This window comes from Macaca fascicularis, chromosome 14, assembly GCF_037993035.2.
Source record: "Macaca fascicularis isolate 582-1 chromosome 14, T2T-MFA8v1.1".
NCBI classification, from domain to species: domain Eukaryota; kingdom Metazoa; phylum Chordata; class Mammalia; order Primates; family Cercopithecidae; genus Macaca; species Macaca fascicularis.
In genome coordinates this window covers 128,734,851-128,749,823 of record NC_088388.1, presented here as the reverse complement: position 1 = coordinate 128,749,823, position 14,973 = coordinate 128,734,851, and the positions used below count along the sequence as shown (strand labels likewise).

At 39.6% G+C, this 14,973-nt stretch overlaps 1 protein-coding gene and 1 pseudogene across 19 annotated transcripts in view; both read left to right on the top strand.

The window, feature by feature from the left end:
• ZBTB44 (zinc finger and BTB domain containing 44) overlaps window positions 1-14,973 on the top strand; it is an 85,721-nt gene that overhangs the window by 688 nt on the left and 70,060 nt on the right. The window contains exon 2 of one of the 19 annotated variants that reach the window (XM_045369946.3): window positions 340-408. The exons of the other annotated variants lie outside the window; for them this stretch is intronic. The gene's annotated coding sequence lies outside the window, so the exon portion shown is untranslated. The remainder of the gene's footprint in view (window positions 1-339; window positions 409-14,973) is intronic. 19 annotated transcript variants of the gene reach the window in all.
• LOC123568989 (small nucleolar RNA U3) lies at window positions 9,417-9,494 on the top strand (annotated as a pseudogene).

Below are 14,973 nucleotides of genomic sequence, written 5' to 3'. Positions count from 1 at the left end.
TTTAATCCTTCTGGGAGGAGACCGGCCTTGGGCCCCACGGTCCCGGAGCAGTTACCCCGACCTTCCGGGGAGCTGCCTGTCCTTTGCACGCTCATTTGCCCAACACCCTAACCCGGAGCGGCCGGAGGTGTTGCCACCTCTCACCTGGTCGAACCCGGGAGGTTCAGACCTGTTTTTTTTTTCTCCTCCTTTCCCCTTTTGCTTTTTCTCTGGTACAGGAAAGAAAAAGATGGCACTTCTTTAAAAAAAAAAAAAAAATATATATATATATATATATATGTGTATGTGTATATACACACACACACACACACAAACACCTTTTTTTCTTTCCTTCCTGAGGATCACTCTGCATCTAGTCGTTTTATTGCTGGCCTAATCAGAAAAAGGGGTTACCTCGAGAAATGACAGGTACGTTAGAACTGATTAAAGGAAATTGCGTCCATGTGAGTTCTATGAATCCAAGCAGAATTTAGAATAAAACCCTGTAATTGTGTGCTTTTTTTGGAACTTACAGAAATGAAGACAAAAACTTAATTTCTTTTTTAGCATGTAAGTAGATAATGTCTTGAAGTCAGGAAGAAATTCTCTGTAACTTCCACTTATTTTCTTAGTGTTTTATTTGAAGATCGGCTAATACCGGAAGCAAGCTGCACAATTTTGATTTCCTTTTCTCTAGGTGTTCAGTTGGAATTCTTGGGTTTAAAAAATACTGTATAAATCTTCATTTCCCCCATTACTTCACTGGGACTGTCAGTGGATTAATAATAATTTTACCTAATGTAGTTCCCCCTTCTCATAGAATGTGAATATAATGAACGTTGTACTGTAGTTTTGTATTTTGGGATTATTAGTAATATATTGATTATGAAAACCAGATTTATTTATTTTGTGCAGTACTGCTTGGCATTTTTGCATTTGTACTTAATTCTCAGAACAACCTAGTGATGCAGATATTGTTACTTGAATTTTATAGAAGTGACAAACTCAGTGATACGAAGAATTATAACTTGCCTTAAGGACACACGAGTAGTAAGATAGTTTAGATTTCAACCCAAATATAATTCCGGTGTAGGTGTACTTTCGGGTACTTTCTACTGTACTTCTCAATAGAAGTACAATTTTATTAACTTTGTTATGAAAAATTTTAGTCTTGCAGAGGTTGGTTCTATACAGTTGTGATCGGTTATTCATGCAATGAATAAAAATGCTAATCAATGCAATGAATAACCAATTCAGTGGTTCGCATTTTTGCCATATTGTTTCCCGTCTTTCTCTGTATGTGTGTAATTATTTGAAAGTAAGCTGCAAACACCTTAATCCTCAAATGTTTCAACACGTGTTTCCTCAAAATAGGGACATTCTCCTACTAACCCCAGTATCATTATTAATGCCTATTAAAATTAACAACTCCATCTTCAAAATTCCTCAGTTGTTCCAAAGTGTCTTTGAGGGTTCCGCCCCCAGCTGTAGTCAGTCAAGATTCATGCATTGATTGCATTTGGTGATTAAGTCTTTAGTGTTTTTTGTAAAATGAAGAGTATCCATCCCCTCTCCTTTTTGCAGGGGAAATTGAATAGGATGAATGTTCCCTCCCTCCTTTTTTCTTGACACCTAATTGACCAAACCAGTTGTCTTGTAAAATATACCCACATTCTGGATTTGTGCCCTCCTAATGTCATTTCATTTATTCCTCTTTCTCCCCGAATTTCCTATTAACTGGAAGTTAGGTGTAAAGGAAGGCTTAATTAGCTTAAAGTAAAACTTCCTTTGGCAAAAATATTTAATAGGTGATGCTATGTACCTCCTATTGCATAACATAGGAGGCACATAATGTCAGATTCCCACACTATTAATGATGCTAAATGTGACCATTTGATGAAAGTCTGACTGCTGATCTGTTGTAAAGGTGTGGTTTGCCAGCTTGTGATTAACATGTAATCTTGGGGTAATACTGGGACACTAAGCAAATACCCAGGTTCTGACAACCTTTTGCCTAGCACCCATGATGACTTTTGCTTAAATCAGTTGTTTTATTGGAGATTCTCTCTAAGGAAGAGATTTCCTTCATTAAATGCAGGTAAATAAACTATTGTTCTTCCCCAAAATGCAAATTAAATGTTAAATTTAATCTCTTTTCAATATTCAGAGTAAAGAGCTGGAGAAATAGCCACCCCCATTGATGACATACAAGATGTTTTTTGGGGGAGGGGTGAATGATACCACTTCAGACTCTGATGGATTTTAATTTATTCCTTGTTTTATAACCAGCTACAGTCATTTTTCTTTTTAATGACCAAATTGTCCCAGATTTGGTCAGTAGGATCCATTTCAGGCAGACTCTTGTGTGTTTGACACCCCTGCGCCCCGTTAACCTTGGAGTGCTTTCTGACACAAGTTACTCCAGGGTCTGTCTTATCCTTTCTTTGCTCACCTCTGGAAAGGGCTGTTTATCCAAGGAGTCTTGGTTCTTTTTAGTGAGAAATCATATATAGAAACCAAGTTCTGGATGTTTTTCATATTCATTGCTGCTGCAGTATCTTTGCTTCTAGGTGCTTTGAGAGGAGAGAACTAAGAAAAAGTTTTTTGCTTGTTTAATCATGAGTTCAGAGTGATATTCCAGTTCCTATTTAGCAAGCAGACTTTTTCTTCCTTGACTCTATGTTTTTCTTGTCTTAAATGAAAATCTTGGTATTTAATTCAATTAATAAGCTGGCCAAGCACGGTGGCTCATGCCTGTAATCCCAGGACTTTGAAAGGCCGAGGCAGAAGGATTGCTTGAGCCCAGGAGTTCAAGGCCAGTCTGGGCAACATGATGAGACCCCATCTCCATAAAAAATTAAAAAATGAACCAGGCATGGTGGTGTGTGCCTTTGTTCCCAGTTGTTCAGGAGGCTGAAGCAGGTGGATTGCTTGAGCCCAGGAGGTTAAGGCTGCAGTGAGCCATGTTCATGCCCCACTGCACTTCAGCCTGGATGACGAGTGAGACCCTGTCTCAAAAAAAAAAATTAATAAACCTATTTACTTTCTCCCACTGTATACATAAAATCATTTTAAAATTGTAGTGCTGGTATTACTAATATCAATAAGCTTCATAAAGTTTAAGATTTCTTTGCATTTTCATATTTAGACTGTATTGTGTGAAGAATGTATAATGAGTACTGCGTCACTTGAAATACTTTTCTTTGGTTATGCTACCAATTTGTTATGGTTCATAGGTTTCAGTTTTTACTTAGGATTTTATTTTTGAATATGTAAAGTATGTAAATAGTGTAGACGTCAAAATAATGTTTTAAAACTCTATTTGGATTAGGCCAGGCGCGGTGGCACACGCCTGTAATCCCAGCACTTTGGGAGGCCGAGGCGGGCGGATCACGAGGTCAGGAGATCGAAACCATCCTGGCTAACACGGTGAAACCCTGTCTCTACTAAAATTAGCCGGGTGTGGTGCTGGGCACCTGAAGTCCCAGCTACTCGGGAGGCTGAGGCAGGAGAATGGTGTGAACCCGGGAGGCGGAGCTGGCAGTGAGCCGAGACCGCGCCACTGCACTCCAGCCTGAGCGACAGAGCAAGACTCCATCTCAAAAACAACAACAAAAACGGTAGTTGGATTAGCCAGACATGGTGGCACATGCCAGTAGTCTCAGCTACTTGGGAGACTGAGGCAGGAGAATTGCTTGAACTGGGGAGGCAGAGGTTGCAGTGAGCCGAAATTGCGCCACTGCACTCCAGCCTGGGTGACAAAGCAGGACTCCGTCTCAAAAGCAAAACAAAACAAAACAAAAAACAGCGATACTTGGATAAACCTCATTAAAATTACTTTTTAAAGATGAAGTAGTGTTTATCTTTACCATCCTTTTAATATCTACTACATTCTCATATCAAGCTCAGAAGAATTAGCAGTAAGACAAATATGTTATGTGAAGCCACATAGAAGTACTTTTAAATTTTAAAATTAGATCCTGCTTCCTCTGGCAAAGAGAAAGAACTAAGACTAATTTTTAGAAGTTAGCAGAGAAGTGGATTCCATGCTTACTTTTTTTTTTTTTTTTTTAAGAGACAGGGGTCTCACTGTGTTGCCCAAGCTGGAGTGCAGTGGCTATTCACAGACTCAGTGCTGCTACTGATAAGCATGGGAGTTTTGACCTGCTCTGTTTCTGACCTGGCCCAGTTCTCTCCTCACTAGGCAACCTGGTGGTCCCTCACTTCCAGGAGGCCACCATGTTGATTCCTAATTTAGTGCAGACACCCAATTGGCATAGGATACTACAGCCCAGAACTTCTGGGCTCAAGCGATCTTTCTGCCTCAGCCTCTTGAGTAGGTGGGACTACAGACACACACCACTGTGTCCGGCTCTTTTTGTTTTTTAAATAGAGATGATTTCTCACTATGTTGTCCAGGCTGATCTCTCAAACTACTGAGCTCAAGTGATCCTGCTGCCTTGGCCTCCCAAAGTGCTAAGATTACACGCATAAGCCTATAGCCATAGGCCTAGATACCACATTTTTAAATAAAAATTTCATAAAAGTAGAACTGTAGCTTTTACTTAAATCATGTCTTTAAAGAGGCATGTAGTTGGTAGAGGTTTTATGACTCCATCTACTTTTTGAACGTTTTTTTGTTTGTTTGTTTTTGAGATGCAGTCTCCCTCTGTTGCCCAGGCTGGAATGCAGTGGCTTGATCTCGGCTCACTGTAGTGCACCGCTGTCCCCTAGGTTCAAGCGATTCTCCTGCCTCAGCCTCCCTAATAGCTGGGATTACAGGCGTGTACCACCATGCCCAGCTAATTTTTGTATTAGTAGAGATGGGGTTTCACCATGTTGCCCAGGTTGGTCTCGAGCTCCTGACCTCAAGTGATTCACCTGCCTTGGCCTCCTAAAGTGCTGGGATTACAGACGTGAGCCACCGCATCCAGCTGACTCCATCTACGACAAAACTGGAATAAATATGCTTTGTACAGATAAAAAGGCATTTGGATGTGTGATCAGTGGAGATAACACATTTTGTTTGGGTTGGACCGAATTTGATAGAAATTCATAATTACGTGATCTCAAATGAAGTTTTAAGAGGGAGCAGTGTTCTGCTTACTTTAGATGTAAAGTAAGCAGAGCACAATTAGGCAATTTATCAGCCTCCTGTCAACCAAGTGCTGAAAAGCAAAACTGTGCGTGTAGTGTGTTTTCCTGTGTTCATCCTCAGTGTCAGGTCACACTAGCTGGGACTGGTGTTACAGGCGGTAAAGGAATTTACCAAGGCAATTGTAGGTAAAGAAGGGCAGATTTATTAAAGAAAGTATGAAAGTGGGTTGGTTGCAAGGGTGCAACGGGCAGATCAGCAAGAGAGAAGCTGACTGCCAGGAGACAGTGGCTTGCTGGGGATTTTATAGGATGATGCTTCTGCTGTGTGCTGCAGAGAGGGCTATGTGCAGTACTGATAAGGCCAAGGTTGCAGTGAGCTAGCTTGCATTTTTCTGTCAGCCAAGAGTCTGGTGATAAGTTGAGTGCGGAAAACTTGTGAGTTATTTGTGCAGGAGGGCTGTGTGTCTTGGACCATGAAGAAAGGCAGACTTATACCTTATCTGCTTTTTCTTTTTGCTGTGCCCTTTTCCCACCAGCCTGACTCCTTTTCCCTTATTAGGACTCCACAATCACTGCTTTCAATAATAGAGTGAATATCTAGTTCCATTAGGGAGTGGAGTGGGAAGATGGAGAATGCTTGCACTTGGACCCATTCACCCTCATTCTGCCTTTAATCTCAGTAAAATACATATACTACCCAAGGTTCTTAGAACACATAAGGTGATGAAAAAGAGTACTACAAACAGTTGCATGGGTATGTGTAGCCATGTAGCAGCTAGAACCTGTTGTGTAAGCTGAATGAACTAATGCAGTGTTGATAATGATGCTAACATTTGTTATGCCCTTTCTGTATGCCAGCTGTGCTGAACATTTTATACGTTATCTTATTTAAATCTCACATTAACCCTTTGACATTGCTACTAGTATCTTATTTTGCAGTAAGGAAACTGATACCTAGAAGCATTAAATGACTTGCCTAGAGTGTCACAGTAAGTGGCCGGCCCAGGTTTCAAACTCAAGGCTGTTTAGAGTTAGCACTTAGCTGCTTTGCTCCACCTCACAACTAAATGTAACCAGTCATAAAAATTGAATATATTTTCCGTCACCATGAATAGGGAACTACAGGACAGATGCTGTAACAACCTCAAAGATTACAATGGAGATATGTTATGAAAAATGTGTCATTAGGCGATTGTGTCGTTGTATAAACTTCATAAAGTGTACTTAGACAAAACTTGATGGTATGGCCTACTCTACATCTAGATTATATGGTATAGCCTATTGCTCCTAGGCCACATATCTGGACAGCATGTTACTGTACTGAATGCTGTAGGCTTTTGTAACACAGTTGAAAGTGTACGTATATCTAAGCATATCTAAACCTAGAAAAGGTGCGGTAAAAAAATGGTATTAACAGGGTTGGGTGTGGTGGCTCATGCCTCTAATCCCAGCACTTGGGGAGGCTGAGGCGCGTGGATCACCTAAGGTCAGGAGCTCGAGACCAGCCTGACCAGTATAGTGAAACCCCGTCTCTACTAAAAATACGAAAATTAGCCAAGTGTGGTGGCATGCACCTGTAGTCCCAGCTACTCGGGAGGCCAAGACAGGAGAATTGCTTGAACCTGGGAGGCGGAGGTTGCAGTGAGCCGAGATCACACCACTGCATTCCAACCTGGGTGACAGAACGAGACTCTGTCTCAAAAAAAAATAATAATATGGTATTATAATATGGGACTCTTGTGGTATTTGTGGTCTATCATTGAGGGACACATGCCACGCATGATTGTATATCATTTTCCTTTCTAATAGATGTGGGAGTTTCTGATCCCTTGCTTCAGAAACTGCATTTAGATACCGCTTTAAAAGGCATTTTAAAAGTAGAGTATCAGAAATCAAGATGGATTGATGGATGGATAGGTATGTGATGAAACAATTACAGTAGAATGTTAATGGTAGGATCTACGTATGGCTATTCAGGTATTCAACTATAATTTTTCTTTTTTTTTTGCTTGTTCTTTGATTTTTTTTTTTTTTTAATTTTGATAGTTTTGGGGGAACAGGTGGTTTTTGGCTATATGGATAAGTTCTTTAGTGGTGATTTCTGAGATTTTGGTGCACCCGTCACCTGAGCAGTGTACACTGTATCCAATGTGTAGTCTTTAATCCCTCACCCCACTTCCACCCTTCCCTCCAAGTCCCCAGAGTCCATATGCTTTTGCATCCTTGTAGCTTAGCTCCCACTTATAAGTGACAACATACAACATTTGGTTTTCCATTCCTGCGTTACTTCACTTAGAATAATGGCCTACAACTCTATCCAAATTGCTGCAAAGGCCACTATTTCATTCCGTTTTCATGGTGTAAACCACATTTTCTTTATCTGCTCATTGGTTGATGGGCCATATTTTTGCAATTGTGAATTGTGCTGCTATAAACCTGTGTACATGTGTCTTTTTCATATGACTTCTTTTCTTTTGGGTAGATACCCAGTAGTGGGATTGCTGGATCAAATGGTGGTTCTACTTTCAGTTCTTTTTTTTTTTTTTTTTTTTTTTTTGAGGTGGAGTTTCGTTCTTGTTGCCTAGGCTGAAGTGCAGTGGCGCAATCTCGGCTCACTGCAACCTCTGCCTCCTGGGTTCAAGCAGTTCTCCACCTCAGCCTCCCAAGTAGCTGGGATTACAGGCATGCACCACTACGCCGGCTAATTTTGTATTTTTAGGAGAGATGGGGTTTTCCATGTTGGTCAGGCTGGTCTCGAACTCCCGACCTCACGTAATCCTCCCGCCTCAGCCTCCCAAAGTGCTGGGATTACAAGCGTCAGCCATCGCACCCAGCGTACTTTAGTTCTTAAAGGAATCTCCATACTGTTTTTCATAGTGGCTGTACTAGTTCACATTTCCACCAGCAGTGTGTAAGTGTTCCCTTTTCACTACAGTCATGCTAATATTTATTATTTTTTAATTTTTAAATTATAGCCATTCTTATAGGAGTAAGGTAGTATCTATCTCATTGTGGTTTTAATTTGCATTTTCCTGATAATTAGAGATGTTAAACATTTTTTCATGTGTTTGTTGGCTGTTTTTATATCATTTGAGTATTGTCTATTCATGGTTTTTTTTACCCACTTTTTGATGAGATTGGTGGGGTTTTTTGTTTTTGTTGTTGTTGTTGTTGTTTTGCTGGTTTGTTTGTATTCCTTGTAGATTCTGGATATTAGTCCTTTGTTGGATGCATCGTTTGCAAAAATTTTATACCACTTTGGGTTGTCTGTTTACTCTGCTGATTATTTCTTTTGCTGTTTAGAAACTTTTTAGTTTTAATTAGGTCCCATTTATTTACTTTTGTTGCATTCACTTTTGGTTTCTTGGTCCTGAATTCTTTGCCTAAGCTAATGTCTAGAAGAGTTTTTCTGATGTTATCTTTAAGAATTTTTAGGATTTCAGGCCTTAGATCCACTTGGGTTGATTTTTATATAAGCTGAGAGATGAAGATCTTGTTTCATTCTTCTACATGTGGCTTGCCAGTTATCCCAGCACTGTTTGTTGAATAGGGTGTCCTTTCTCTACTTTATGTTTTTGTTTGCTTTGTCAAAGACCGGTTGGCTGTAAGCATTGGGCTTTATTTTTGGGTTCTCTATTCTGTTCCATCAGTCTACATGCCAGTTTTTACACCAGTACTGTGCTGTTTTGGTAACTATAGCCTTGTAGTGTAGTTTGAAGTCAGGTAATGTCATTCCTCCAGATTTGTTCTTTTTGCTTAGTTTTGCTTTGACTATGTAGGCTCTTTTTTGGTTCCATATGAATTTTAGAATTTTTTTTCTAGTTCTGTAAAATGATGATAGTATTTTGATGTGAATTGCTTTGAATCTGTAGATTGCGTTTAGCAGTAAGGTCATTGTCACCATATTGATTCTACCCGTCCATGAGTTTCCATTTGTTTGCGTCATTGATGATTTGTTTCAACAGTGTTTTGTAGTCTTCCTTGTAGAGATCTTTCACCTCCTTGGTTAGATATATTCCTAAGTATTTTAATTTTTCTTTGGCAGCTGTTGTAAAAGGGATTGTGTTCTTGATTTGATTCTCAGCTTGGTCATCATTGGTGTATAGCAGTGCCGCTGATTTGTGTACATTAATTTTGTATCCTGAAACTTCACTGAATTCATTTATCAGATCTAGGAGCTTTTCGAATGAGTCTTTAGGGTTTTCTAGGTATATGTTCATATCGTTAGCAAACAGCAACAGTTTTGACTTCCTCCTTTGCAGCTTGGTATAAAATTCTTTAAATTTTTCTGTATCTGAAAGTTTTCATAATAAAATGTTACTGATTAAAAATATGTTTTTAGGACTATACATTCAGGGATCATTTCTGTAGTTTGTTACTAGAGAAGTTTCTCTGAATGTATAGAGCACTGGAAAAATCAATCTTTTTTTTAAAAAAAGAAAAATATATATATATTCTTATTATAAAGCAGTATTGGCAGCTGTATAAAAACCAGTAGCATGCTGTATCCTCCATGTCTGTGTACAACAGTCCTCTGAAAAATTTATTAATTCTTCCTAGTCTTTTATCACTGAAAATGGTCAAGCATTAAAGACTGTTGTAAAGAGGATTCCCTCATTACTTAGGAGGCTTCTAATTAAGCTCCTTCCAATATGATTTTTTAATACTCTTATAAATATTTCATATATCAAATTTCCGCCTGTGGTTTCCTGACATTTTGTAACTCCTGTTGAATATCCTCTTTATATAGGCATTATGGGGTGTTTTTGCTTTTTAAGTGCTACCACATTCACAACTGTAACAGATAGTCCTTGGTACTTCAGAATAATTGTTTAAAATTTATCTCCTGTTAAGCTTAAAGTTATGTTAGTTTTTCTTTGTTCTTTATATTAGAAATACTTCACCCCATTTTAAGCAATGAGCTAGAAATATTCCAAGCTATAGGATTTAAAATAGTGATTGTATGTGTACCTTTAAAAATGAAAAAAATACATTGGATTTGTATTATACTTCTGCTTAAAGGCCACGTTGAGTGTTAATGTTTTCACTAATATTATTAGTTACAACGTTGATATTGGCTGTCACATTTTTACATAACTTACCCTGGAGTAAATCACTGACTTGTATTATCATGTTATTTCATGTTGATTACTCTGTCTTGCAAGAGTGAAATGGGTGGGTGAAGCTTATTAATGTCTCACTCTTAGAGAATAACATCCTTCGTGTCTCCACATTGAACATTCTTCCCTTTTAATACTTTTCTTATATAGCTTTAAAAAAAAAATTACAGATGTTTGATACCTGGCCTTTTTACAATTTTGGTATTCTGTTACTTCAGGATATTGCTACCCTTCTACAGGTATTAAATGATATGTTTTGTTTTGTTTTGTTTTGTTTTGAGACGGAGTATTGCTCTTGTTGCCCAGGCTGGAGTGCAGTGGCGCCATCTTGGCTCACCACAACCTCCGCCTGCCGGCTTCAAGCGATTCTCCTGCCTCAGCCTCCTGAGTAGCTGGGATTATAGGCATGAACCACCACGCCTGGCTAATTTTGTGTTTTTAATAGAGACGGGGTTTCTCCATGTTAGTCAGACTGGTCTCGAACTCCCAACCTCAGGTGATCCTCCCGCCTCGGCTTCCCAAAGTGCTGGGATTACATGCGTGAGCCACTGTGCCCAGCCTTGGTGTGTATTTTTTAATGCTGAAGTGATTGGCTGTTGATTTGGTTTTGATAGTTTTTCACACACTCAGCATAACTACAAACATCTTGGCAACATGTAACTAAGACTGTGAGTCTCTGGAATCTAGTTTTTGTGGAACTACTACCCTCTAGCTTCTGAAACAACTTTAGATGATTCCTTTTAAAAATTATTTTCTTTTATTCAGGTCTTAACCTGTTGGGTATCTGATCCTTGCCTATTCTTGGCAGGCAAGCATATCCAGTAGTGTATTTTATTAAATAATCGTGCTTGTTGATAAGAAAATAAAGAATAAGTTTTTCAGGGACTTAGATTTACTTATTTTGCTTTAATTTCACTTTTGTGTGTGTGTGTGGGTGTGTGTGATGGAATTTCACTCTGGTCGCCCAGGCTGGAGTGCAACAGTGCAATCTTGGCTCCCTGCAACCTGCACTGTCCTGGTTCAAGAGATTCTCCTGCCTCGGCCTCCCGAGTAGCTGGGATTACAGGCGTGCACCACCACGCCCAGCAAATTTTTGTATTTTTTAAGTAGAGATGGGGTTTCACCATTTTAGGCAGGCTGATCTCGAACTTCTGACCTCAGGTGATCTACCCACCTTGACCTCCCAAAGTGTTGGGATTATAGGTGTGAGCCATCACCCCGACCCTCGTTTCACTTTTTTACTGGTGGTGGTTACTGATGTGTGTATGTGTTTCTTCTACTTACAGCTTTTTCTCCTTCTTCCATTTTTTGTGGGTTTTACTTTTTCTTTGGCTCTTTGCTTTTCTTACTTTCTGCTTTGGACCTTCCCACTGCTCATTTCCTTTTTATGGCTTTCCATTACTGAATCAGGACGGTTTCTTTTATCTTTGGTGCACTTCACATGCTGTATAAAAACTAAGCCATTCTTCCAAGAGAATTATTTTTATTTACAGGAATCACTGCTTCTCTTTGTCTTTGGGTCCACTTGGTATTGTTTTTTCCTTCTTTCTACTTTCCGCCACTAGTTTTACCTAGCTTTACTTTGAGAGGCAGTATAGCATAGTGTAAGGAGCACCAATTAGCATGCTAGCTGGGTTCAAATCTTAACTCTGTTACCTGTTGTGTGGCTAATTCCTTAACTTGTCTATGCTGCCTTTTCTTCATTGGTAAAATGGAGATACCTGGTGATAGCCATCACAAAAGGTTATGTGAAAATTAAATTACATAATATGTAAAAGGTACTTAGAACAAGACTTGGCACGTACTGGGTACTATGTAAGTATTAACTATAAGCTAATGATTATTGTTACTTTTTTTTTTTTTTTTTTGAGACGGGGTCTCCCTCTGTCACCTAAGCTGCAGTGCAGTGGTGTGATCGTGGCTCATTATGGCCTCCATCTCCTGGGCTCACCGGGTTCAAGAGATCCTCCCAACTTAGCCTCCTGAGTAGCTGAGACTACAGGTGCACTCCACCACTCCTATCTAATTTGTGTACTAGAGATGGGGTTTTGCCGTGTTGCCTTGGCTGGTCTCAAACTCCTGGGCTCAAGCAGCCTGCCCAACTCAGTGCTGAAATCACAGGCATGAGCCACCGCACCTTGCCTATTGTTATTACTTTTAATATAAAATGGTTCAAAGCAGTTGGATCTTCAGTGCCTCTTATCAGACATCCTTCTGGTTTATTTTTTTCTCCACATTTATTTATTTATTTATTTGAGACAGAATCTGGCTCCATTGCCCAGGCTGGAGTGCAGTGGCACAATCTCTGCTCCCTGCAGCCTCTGCCTCCTGGGCTCAAGCCACCTTCCCACCTCAGCCTCCCAAGTAGCTGGGACCCCAGATGCACACCACCACAAGCAGCGGATTATTATATTTTTTGTAGATACGGGGTCTCACCATGTTGCCCAGGCTGGTCTTGAACTCCCAAGCTCACATGATCTGCTTGCCTTGGCCTCCCAAAGTGGTGGGATTAAAGGCTTGAGCCAGGATACCTGGCCTCCACATGTTATTTTTTATGTTTCATTGTCTTGACAATTCTGCTTCATCATCTCTTCTCTCAGGAGTCTACCTCTTCTTATAACTTGAAAGAGGAGTAAAGCCAAAGCCAGACAAGAACTCTAGCTACTTCTCACCACCCCACCAATAAACTTAACTATAGCTGTACTCTTTCTTTCCTCTCCCCATGTCCCCAGCCTGGTCTTCCTCCTGTTTAAGGCCAATCCTTTCACTCATCCTCTGAATCCCATTTCCTTCTACCTATCTAGGGACCTCATACCATCTGTTATCACCCGTTTCCTGTGTCTTTAACCTTTCCCTCTTTTCTATGTCTTTTCCGACAAAAATCAAAACATTCTCTTTATATTTTACTTTAATAAAAAAAAAAATCTTAGAGAAAAACAAAGGAAAAAAACATGTTCTAGCTTGTCCATTCTGTAAAAAATCAGTATACTCTCTTGACCCCTTATTTCTGTCTAGCTAACCCCCTTGCTGTATTTTTAGAACCTAGCTACTTTATGATGAATTGTCTTTACTCACGGTTTTCACTTCCTCATGTCTGTATATTCTTTCCTTTTCTATGGCAATTTTCTAACTCTTCTACTTTTTTCTTATGTGCTATTATAAGGTCATCAGTGACTCCTTTGTGGCTAAATCAAATAGACTTTGGTTTCTATCTTATTTGACCAGTCAGCTGCATTTGACACTGTCAGTCACTACTCCTTGAAATACCTTGTACCCTTGGTTTCTGAAGTAACTCCTGCCGTGCTGGTTATTCTGTATATCTATCTCTTTCACAGGTTTCCCTTCTGCTACCCCACCTTCACTTTTTTCCTCTTCATTTTTTTCTTAATTGGTCTAGCTAAAGATTTATCAATTTTGCTTATTTTTTTCAGAGAACCAAGTTTTGGCTTTAATTTTTCCTATGGCTTGTCTGTTTAATTTATGTCTGTGCTTTGTTTTGTCTATTTATTTTGGGTTTTCTTTGCTCTTTTTCTAGCTAAGGTAGACGTATAGACCACTGATATGTGTGTGTGTGGGGGGGTGAAATACACGTAACATAAAATTTGCTATCATAACCATTTTTAAGGGTACAGTTCAGTGGCATTAAGTACATTCACATTATTACACAACCATCACCCCCACCCATCTTTCAGAACTCTCTTCATCTTTCAGCAGTGTGACTCCGTATTCATTAAACAGTAACTCCCCATCCCTCTCTACCCACATCCCCAGGCAACCACCCTTCTACTTTTCTGTCTCTGAATTTGAGTGTCCTGTAACTACATCATGCAATTGGAATCATATGGTATTTGTTCCTTAATTATTGGTTTATTTCACTTGCATAATGTCTTCAGGGTTCATTTGTGTTGCAGCATATATCTGAATTTCCTTCCTTTTTAAGGCTGAATAATATTCCATTGTGTATTTATGCCACATTTCATTAGTTCATTCATCTCTTGTGGACATTTGGGTTGCTTCTACCTTTTGGCTATTGTGAATAATGCTGCTTTGAATATTAATGTACAAATACTGGTGTGTGCTTGCTTTCACTTCTTTTGAGTATCTGCCCAGAAGTGAAATTGCTGGATCATATGATAATTTCTATTTTTTATTTTTTGAGGAACCACTATACTGTTTTCTACAGTGGCTACACCATTTTACATTCCCACCAGCTGTGCACAAGGATTTTAATTTCTCCACATCCTTGCCAAGACTTGTTATTTTGTTTTTGTTTTTTTTTAACTATTAGACATTCAAATGGTTATGAGGTGGTAAGTCATGATATTTAGAGACCATCATTTCTTTTTTTTTTTTTTTCCCCCCAAGACAAAGTCTAGCTCTGTCATCCAGGCTGGAGTACAATGGCACCATCTTGGCTCACTGCAACCTCTGCCTCCTGGGTTCAAGTGATTCTCCTGCCCCAACCTCCCAAGTAGTTGGGATTACAGGTGCGCGCCACCATGACCTTCTAAATTTTGTATTTTTAGTAGAGACGGGGTTTCGCCATGTTGGTCAGGCTGGTCTGGAACTCCTGACCTTGTGATCCGCCCACCTTGGCCTCCCAAAGTGCTGGGATTACAGGCGTGAGCCACCGCACCTGGCCTGGAGACCGTCATCTCTAACATATCCTTTGAAGCTACAGATTTTCCTCTAAGTGCTGCTTTTGCATCCCACAAATTTTGATGTTGTCATATTTTCGATATCAGTTAAAAATATCCAGTTTCCTTTGTTGATTCCT